General features: G+C 36.6%; 1 pseudogene; it reads left to right on the forward strand.

Annotated features, from left to right (window-relative positions):
* Positions 1-4,565: 4,565 nt before the first annotated feature.
* LOC133870950 (UPF0481 protein At3g47200-like) lies at positions 4,566-6,061 on the forward strand (annotated as a pseudogene).
* Positions 6,062-9,999: the final 3,938 nt, after the last annotated feature.

Raw genomic sequence — 9,999 nt, forward strand, 5'->3', positions numbered from 1 at the left:
GTTCTGAACAGCCTGAAAGAGCCTTGTATTTATGCTGCAAGTTAGTGTTACACTGCTTTTGTTTTACAATCCTGTTGATATTTAAGGTTATTTTGGTAAATTTGTAAAGGTTGAACAATGGAATTCAATGGATGATGTAGTATTGCAATGGAATGGATTACAATGGATATGATCAATTCGAGATGATCAATCTCCTTCTAAGAAGCTAATATGAACTAAGCAAACAATACATCCAAAAGGTTCTGAATGAATGAAGGGATATTGAGAAAGCCAGAAAGCACAAATCCTTTGAAAGCTAGCCGTCTATGCATGTCTACTCAACCATGTTGATTGCCCTGATCTATGCCTTCTCATTTGTATACTATAATGTGTGAAAATGGTTGTTAGAAGTGCCCAAATCGGACCTGAAATGAGCTGAAATGTAATACTTTTCTCATGTTAATTTGTTCAAACATTCCTGCCAAAATAAATTCTCGAAAATTTTATTGCATTTAATTTTTTCAAAATTCAGTTCTTTCACCTATAGATTAGAGTACTCTAAGAGCATGTTGATACAGAAAGTGAAATGCAAGGCAAATGGTGATTCTATCTGATGCTTTCTTTGGTTCCCTGACGCCGGAACAGAATAACGATTATTCTGTCGGCTAATCAACGGGCAATTTGCAAGGAAGAAAACATAAAATTCACTTCAAAAACAGAGAGAAAACTCTAAATTCGATAAATTATCAATAACAAAAAGCTGCTGGGAAACGCCCACAAGCCGAGCTAATATAGCTGAAAAATTACCAAAAATAGCAAAATCTCGAAAAGCCTAATAAATCTCCTAAGACTTGAAATAAATACAAATAAGCATATTATGGAAATACTTGGTACCAAAGAATATCTCCAAATTAATGGAAAATACTTTGTGCCAAAGAATTACCATATTAGGAAAAATATAATAACTATAATATTACTTGACGACAATGTAAATATAAATATGAAAATTCTGTAAAAGATGAATAAAGGGATTTGTCGATAGTCTCTTCTTTCCTTCATTCCCTTGATGAATGTTGACAACTCGGTAGATATTTGTATTCTTCAAATATTTTGTATGATTCCTTCCATTCTCAGGCTGATCTTATTCAAGAAATAATTTTCAAATCTTGTGTCTGATTTTCTCCTGCATCAGTCTCACCGGGTTGGAAAGAATTCGTCCTCAAATTCGAACCTTCTTTACCTCGATCTTTTGGATGGCCGATCAATTCATTCCATTCCGTATTTCTCAATACCAAAGTAACTTGAAACCAAAAGATAAACAAGTTGCAACCCATCACAACGACTAGTCTCACACAAAATGGAAATAAATCAGTCTTCTCATGTCTTTCATTTATTTTCTCTAATTCACGCTCCATAAAAGTCTTCAAAGAATTATCAATTTTTTCTTGACCACAAAAATTAAAATTGTCAGCTAACATGCTAAAACCAACATCCAACTTATTACTAAGTGAATTTGATAGAAATCTTTCAATCCCAATGAAATCAATATAACTAATTTTTTCATTACTCAACTGAAATTCCTCGTTATGTGGACTTTCATCAAACACATGGTAGTCATTATTTTCTTCAATAAATTTTATTTCATCAACCAGAAAACTTACCTCATTCAATAAATCCTCTTCGTCATGATATATGTCGTCACAAATTATTGGAGAGACCCAATCTAAATCTACTATAGATTTTTTCTCTTGATCATACGACAAAGAATCTCCCATAAGATCTTCATCCATGATATCAATATCATAAATTGGTGAAGAATCCCAATCCACGAATCCTTGTGAAGGATCTTCAACATCTTCATGTTCAACATCATCATGAACATCTTCATGTATGAACTCCTCATCAACGAACTCGTCTTCTTGGAACTCTTCATCAACAAATTCTTCATCATCCCGACCACACTGTTCCAGGTATGGAGCAGGATTGTGATACGGGTTGTCGAAGGTGGAATCGGAATCGGAGTTCTCCATTTCACGATTGACGACTTCCTGCGCCGCTAGGCACTGGGCTAACTCTGCAACTTGCCTCTGCAAATCCTCAATCATCACATCCTGAACGTTACGATCATGGTGCGGAGCTTCCTCATTCGGAACCTGCCCACGACAACCACGGCTATCAGCCATCGAAACTAATGAAGAACGCGTCTCAGGAAGGTGCTGAAGCTCTGATACCAATTGACGCCGGAACAGAATAGCGATTATTCAATAGGCTAATCAACATGCAATTTGCAAGGAAGAAAACAGGAAATTCACCCCAAAAACAGAGAGAAAACTCTGAATTCGATAAATTATCAATAACAAAAAGCTGCTGGAAAATGCCCACAAGCCGAGCTAATATAGCTGAAAAATTACGAAAAATAGCAAAATCCCGAAAAGCCTAATAAATCTCCTAAGACTTGAAATAAATACAAATAAGCATATTATGGAAATACTTGGTACCAAAGAATATCTCCAAATTAATGGAAAATACTTTGTGCCAAAGAATTACCATATTAGGGAAAATTTAATAACTATAATCTTACTTGACGACAACGTAAATATAAATATGAAAATTTGTAAAAGATGAATAAAGGGATTTGTCGATAGTCTCTTCTTTCCTTCATTCCCTTGATGGATGTTGACAACTCGGTAGATATTTGTATTCTTCAAATATTTTGTACGATTCCTTCCATTCTCGGGCTGATCTTATTCAAGAAATAATTTTCAAATCTTGTGGCTGATTTTCTCCTGCATCATTTCCTTAAGCTCTTTAACAATAAGATGAAACAAAAGAATTATGAAATTGCCATTTCCGGTTAGAATATTAATTAAGCTTTTGGGATAAGTGGTAATTTAAGTCCTAAGTTTGAACTTTAATTTCGACATTCACTTTCCATTTTAATTAAATATTTACGTGTTGGGTCTTACTTATTGTGGGGGAGTTTGAAGCTACACGTGACGATTGAACTCCAATCACTTTTGTACAAAATTTATTTACTTGGTAACATATTTATTTGTTAAGGAGAAATAAATGGGCTAATCAAGGAAAGTAAAAGAAGAAAGAAGACGTAAGAACATGGAGAAGTAACACCTAATTGCATTGCTTTTATAGCTTCCATGGTGGTGGTCTTTTCTCTTTGTGGTTCTCAAACCGTTAAGAAGAGCTACAGTTGAAGGTAGGTGATGAAACAAATATTTCTATCCAAGGAAGGGTGACAACCTGCCTGGTTGCAATTATTGGCTGTACAGCTGCCATGGGGCCTGCATTGGATAATATTTTTTCTTTTCCCTTTTGTTTTGTTTTGTTTTTTTTTTTTTTTAAAACAAAAATATTAACAAACAACCCAAAACAAACAAAAAAAACACTCAAAAATTACTTTAACTATTATATAAACAAACGAAAAGACAAATCATCCTCTAAAGCCTTAATCTAGGAATGTGCAAGGAAACAGAATTGAAAGGAAAACTTGAGTTGACTTGACTTTTAGAGGAACATGTATCATACAACTGGGGAGAGGGAGTTTGATCTTTGCTTATCAAAGAGAGAGGCGGCTCTGATCTTTTGGGTGAAAAGCAAATCTGCATTTTATCCAAAAAAAGAGGAAAGCTCTTTGCTGCTGCGTTTCCCGGTGTTCTGCAGAGGCAAAGCATACTTGTATACTTCTCTACAGCAGGTTCAATACCTTTTTCTTTCTTGAGTTTATATCTTTCTATCCGCTGATATCACTTAGATTTGTTAGTTTTAACACCCTTTCTCTTAAAGCTCAAAGTTACTTATTTTTACTGCAATGGCGATTTCTGGTGATGGCATAACAAGTTGCTAGTATATCCTGCAAATTAAATTGATGTAGTAGAGAATGCTCTGAAGAGGTAGAACAAGAGAACATGCGTACAAATATCCTCTCTTCTTTTATTTGTTTTTATAATAATAAAAAACACCAATAAGTGAAAGAAAAGAAAACAGAAAAAGGGATGATGTGAGGGCTTGCATGTTTGTCCAGTTTTTACTCTTTTCTAATTTCCATTGTTAGGGCTTTGACCTTGCCCTTAGAAGTTGAATTCCCAGTCTCTGTTGACATACTTTTCCTTTGAATTTAGAAAAGATCCAATAATGACGAGTGCTGAATCGAATGAACGAGGATTTCCTATAATTGGGATGTTCGAATTGCGTGAGGGAGACTGCGGAGCCTACTTGGGACAAGTGGGCCCTGCATCACCCTCTCTATGAGATTGCCCGAATTGCATGCATTTCAGACACCCCAATCGGAGGCGATCCCAATTCAATTTGAATTTTCTCCCAAAAAAGAGAAAAGAAAAAAATCAAACAACCAATATCCTATACTTCCACTATAAAATCGTGTCTTCTTTCCATTTTTGCACACGAATTTGAATAAAACTCATGCAAGACAATGATCAAATCTATTTAAAGCTATCTAAATTTTGTCTTATATTGTCATTTATAAAAAGGTATAATAGATTGTGTCTTGAGTGATTGTCATTTCTCAACGTCTTTTTTGATCACAACAATGGAATTTGTTGACACAGAAAGAAAGCAAATGGACAGAAATAATCATGCTTCATTCGACATAGAAAACCCTCAAGAGACATTGGAAAAATCAATAAGACAGGAGCTGGACAGCTTGTCTCTCTAATCCTCTGCATGTAGTATCTGCAGAGTTCCTAAGCGACTACGTCTTGTCAAGAAAAGAGCATATACACCTAAGGTAGTCTCCATTGGCCCGCTTCATCATGGTAGGGAAGGCTTAAAAGCCATGGAAGAGCATAAAAAGAGGTACCTGAAAGATTTTATTGAACGGGCCAATGAAGGCTTGGGGTCTCTTATCAGAGTTGTAAAGGAGAAGGAATCAAGACTGCGTGGTTTTTATGCAGAAACCATTAAATTTAGCCGTGATGAATTTGTCAAAATCATTCTAGTGGATGCTGCCTTCATCATTGGTGTCTTACTGAGGCTCAAATTCCCTGGTGACTTTCAAGATGAAAATGACCGCATATTTAGTAGACCATGGATGTTGCAGGATGTATGGCCTGACATGCTATTGCTTGAAAATCAGCTTCCATTCTTCATTCTTGAGGATCTTTTTGACCTTGGCAAAGCAGCAGTCTCATCCAAGGCTGGTGAGAGGCTCTCCATCTATAAGCTTTCACATAACTTCTTTAAAGATCTAATGCATTTGGAGGGAACGGAAGACAAACTGGAGAAAATCTGTTCTTCTAAAGTTGAACATTTTGTGGACTTCCTAAGACACTTACATCTACCAGATTTGGAGCAGCAGCAAAAAGGCACACTTCAAACACTAACCACGCCCAGCATGACGGAGCTACACCGTGCCGGAGTCCGGTTTGAAGTTGGATCAAGCAGAAATTTATTTGACCTTCAATTCAATAAAGGGATTCTGAAAATCCCAAAACTTATTATAGGTGATGAGACAGAACTCTCAATTCGTAATCTACTGGCCTTTGAGCAATGCTATTATCAGGAGAATTACATAAATGATTATGTTGTCATCATGGATCACCTTGTGAACACCCAGAAGGATGTGGACTTGCTGGTCAAGTATGGAATTGTTGAGAACAGGCTTGGGGACAGCGATGAAGGGTCATTTCTTATTAACAAACTTGCTGATGGGGTTATTTTGGACTTCACTGACTTCTATTTTGCTAGACTTTGTGAAGACCTCAACACTTACTGCGGCACCTCCTGGCACAAGTGGAAGGCAAACTTGAAACAAAATTATTTCAACACACCATGGGCCATTGTTTCTGTTATTGCAGGTGTTATTCTCCTTTTACTCACTTTGATACAAGCTGTGTGCTCTATTATCTCCATAAAGTCTCCCAATTCGAAAGGAAATTAACATTGAAATGTGACTATTTCACCACTCCATAGCAGTTATGCTTCTTGTATGTGCTTATATCTGTGTAAGTTCAAATTTTGTCATGGTTCTCTAGTTCTGCAGTCAAGAACTAGTTTTCTTCTGCAACGATTTGATAAGATATATATATTGTTTCTTTGAGCAATATAAGTGTTTGTACCAGCTTTCTACCAGTTAAATGTTCTTACTTGAGTGCCTAATGCTAATAAAATCTGCTTTAATCATAATTAAGTTGCCATTTTCATAATTCACAGACTTCCACCTCATTCTATGAATTATATATTTGGATGGGATGCAACCTGAAATGCTTGGCCACATTGGTCTGCAAAAGTAGAACTGATAGAAATATAAAGTATGACATTAAAAAGGATAAAAGCAGAATATGGCTTATGTTGTCTTCAGTGTTCTAGACATAAAACTTCTGAAGTTTAGTAGTTATTAGTTAAGCAAGCTCAAAATAAAAGTTGAAGCATTAGGTTTTTAGTTGTTTAACTGCTAATGTCCTACTTCATATCAAAGAACTTGTGAAAATTTGTCAGAGATAGAAACGGGAAAGGTGAAGTACAAAAAATAGAATAAAAATTAATTGAATTGTTGTGTTGTAGAAAAGCTTTTATACGGTGGTATTTATACACAAAAATGAGAGGCTAAATTTGGATCAATGGCAAGTGCTAGCCCTTAAATATCAACTGATTTTGTCTTCCATATATTGCACGTCACGCTTGATTGTTTTCCTTAAGCGGGTTGGTGCAAATCCCTTGGTTGCTGCTCACCTTCCTTAACAATCCCCCTCAAGTTGGAGTGGATATTGATGGCACCCAACTTGTGAAGGAGATAATGAAATTGTGCTCAACCAGTGCTTTGGTGAATATGTCCATCGGCTGCTGACCCGTGGACACATGAAATATTTGAATCATGCCATTGCGAAGCTTTTTCCGAACAAGGTGACAATCAATCTCTATATTTTTTGTTCATTCATGGACCGCAAGATTTTAGGCTTTGTGGATGGTTTCTTTATTGTTCAGTATGATTGACTAGCTGTGGATATGGTATATTAATATCTGATAAGAGATGTTTAAACCAGGTGATTTCACAGAGGAAGCCATGACTCTACATTCTGCTTCAACCGATGAGCGCAATTCTCGAAGAAATGGGTGATTCTCCAAGTAGAATGCAATATCCAGTGACTGATCATCGAGTGTCTTTATAGTGCGCTCAAGCTGCATTGCATAATGCTTGTATAAGCTGGATCTTGCTAGCGGCTAACAAAAGGATTCATTGTCTTGGATACTATTTGAGATATTACAATACTTTATGATACGCTACATCCAAGTGTGACATCCTTGGTGAGAAATACATAGAGTTGAAGCAACTCTATAGTTTAGACCTCACACGCAGTGGAACAATTAATTAACCAACACGCAACAGATATTAAATATAAAATTAGACTAATGCAATTATAAATTAACAAGCCAATTAACAAGCATCAACAATCACACAACACAATGTTTTTGTTGATAAAGATGAAAATCTTGCACCAAGGAATAACCTATTTGGGCAGTCAAACCTAGGATTACACAGGAAAAATAACTTCTCCTACAGAAAGTGTACCCACTTTGATACCAACTAATAAATACAGAGAGTTTAAACAACTCTATAGTTCAGACCCCAGATGCAGCAGGACAATTAACCAACACATAGCAGTTTTCAAATATAAAATTAAATAACTACAGTCATAAAATAACAAGCCATTAGGTATCAACAATCACACAACACAATGTTTTTGTTGATGAAGAGGTAAGCCTTGCACCAAAGAAAAACCTCCCTGGGAGTAGCCAAACCTAGGGTTCCCCTCTACTAAAAGAAGAACAAACTATAGGCAATAGTAAAACTTACATCCTATCACTTTTACAAGATAATCTGTAGGATGACCCGCTCCTCATGTGTCTCTGCTCTAACTCCCCAGTTGGCTGTTCTTGAGAGAATTAACTTCTTACCGATCACCATCGGTAGACTTTAGTTGTAATGTTGATTGTGCAGTTGTAGCACGATGGCTTGAATATCCTTCCAAGAATCTTTACACAAAAAAGTTCTAGGAACAACACTTAAGAACCTTGTGTAGTAGCAAAACAAGGTCTTGGGACTTGTCTCTCAAAACTGTCTATGAAGTCTTTGAATTTCGTGTGTTTGAAAGATGTGGTAAAAGACCAAGGCAAAGAAGTCCCTAAATAGGCAACAATGTATTCGGCACGGCAGCATCCGAATATATAAGTTGGCTGTGCAAACATGGGTAGGGTTTTTCAAACCTAACTGTCTTCCATGTTTGGACGACATTACTAGGTGTCCAGAATCCTTCTTCCAGATCCACCATGTCTGGACCAATTTAATTTATGTTCGAACTCCAATGCCAATTTTCCTTTGAAATCCTTCACCATGTCTGGACACTTGAATTCCTGTCCGGACGTTAAAGCAACCCGAGAGCTTATGTCTGTAGCACCGTCCGGACATCCAAGTAGACGGAACCTTTTTGGAACTCAGCTTGTCTGGACATCTCTTGACCTATCTAGACACCAGCTTAACCCGAGAGTGGGTGTCTGCCACTCTGTCCGTACATCCCATGGAATGGTGACTACCTGGATCTGATTCTATCCAAATACCACATGTCTTTGTTGGGACACCAACCCTTATACTTGTCTTTTTGCAGTAGTTCTTCAGAGTTTTTAATCGCAGACCTAAGTACAACGCTACCTAATCCCCAAAAACATAAAAGTAATTTTTGAATACCAAATGAACCAATTACAAAACCTAAAACTTGGCTTGTCCATGAACTGGCTCAATGCATGAACTGCATATGCCAAATCTATTCAAGTGATGGTTAAGTAGATTAGCTTACCAACTAGTCGTCGATATGACAAGGGATCTTTGATTAGTTCTCCATCTTGCTCACTGAGTGCCAGGTTCTACTCCATGGGTAAGGTGCATGGCTTGGTTCCAAGAAATATTTTGTCTTTGAGTATTTTGAGTGCATATTTCCTTTGCGATATAAAGATACCATTTGCTAACTGACCCACCTCTATCCTAAGAAGTGCTTCAGAACATTGAGATCCTTGAGTTTGAAGCGATCTTGTAGATATTTCTTAAGCTTTTGGATTTGCTCCAGATTTTTTCCTGCCAAGTTGATGTTGTCTACATATACAAGCACCGCTGTGAAGTTGTCTTTAGGGGTTCGAACGAATAGTGAGTTATCCGCTTTGGATTGAGTATATCGTGCATGAGTGAGAGTAGAAGAGAGTTTGGTATACCATTGCCTTGATTCTTGTTTGAGTCCATATAGCGTTTTGTTGAGCTTGGAATCTCTGGTCTCCCCTTTTTGTTCAAAATTAGGAAGAAGCTGCATGTAGACATCCCATATAAGTCACTATGAAGGAAGACGTTATTGACGTTGAGCTGATGAAGATGCCAACCTTAAGCCACAGGAAGAGCTAGAAGGGTACTGATAGTGACAATCATGGCAACATGAGCAAAAGTGTCTATGTAGTCAAGGCCTTGGGTATTTTAAGTTTTACTATTATGCTTTATTATTTATAGGTCTTTGCCTACTTTGAGGTTTCTATTGTTTGTTTCCCTTCAAAACAACTAATTTCTTTAATTAGATATATTCTTCATTTACAACATTATCCCCATAGCTAATATTTTCATTTAATTATTATTGTTCATACGTGTTCTTAGATTTTCTTTTATAAGTTTTCATGTGTTTTTTTTGGGGCATTACAATAGTAGGGCCTTAGGTTATTCTCAAGTAGGTGAAAATGTTGGGGCGTTACAGTGACAATGGAGACTATGGTGGTTGTGGTTGGGCATGGAGGACGAGGAGGGTTTGATTGAGGAGGGAGCACAAAATTTTGTGTAGTTGGACTAAAATATTCTACATTATTTTGAATCCTCAGATTTTATTTAGTTGACTCAAAAAAATATTTGCCACAAATTGGGGGAAATATTAGCTAACTCAATTGGAGGCGAGACACTTCCATATTAATTTGCTTATGTTTATAATTATTTATTGGCCAATAAATACTAATTATTTATGT

This window comes from Alnus glutinosa, chromosome 6 (genome assembly GCF_958979055.1).
Source record: "Alnus glutinosa chromosome 6, dhAlnGlut1.1, whole genome shotgun sequence".
Lineage (NCBI taxonomy): Eukaryota > Viridiplantae > Streptophyta > Magnoliopsida > Fagales > Betulaceae > Alnus > Alnus glutinosa.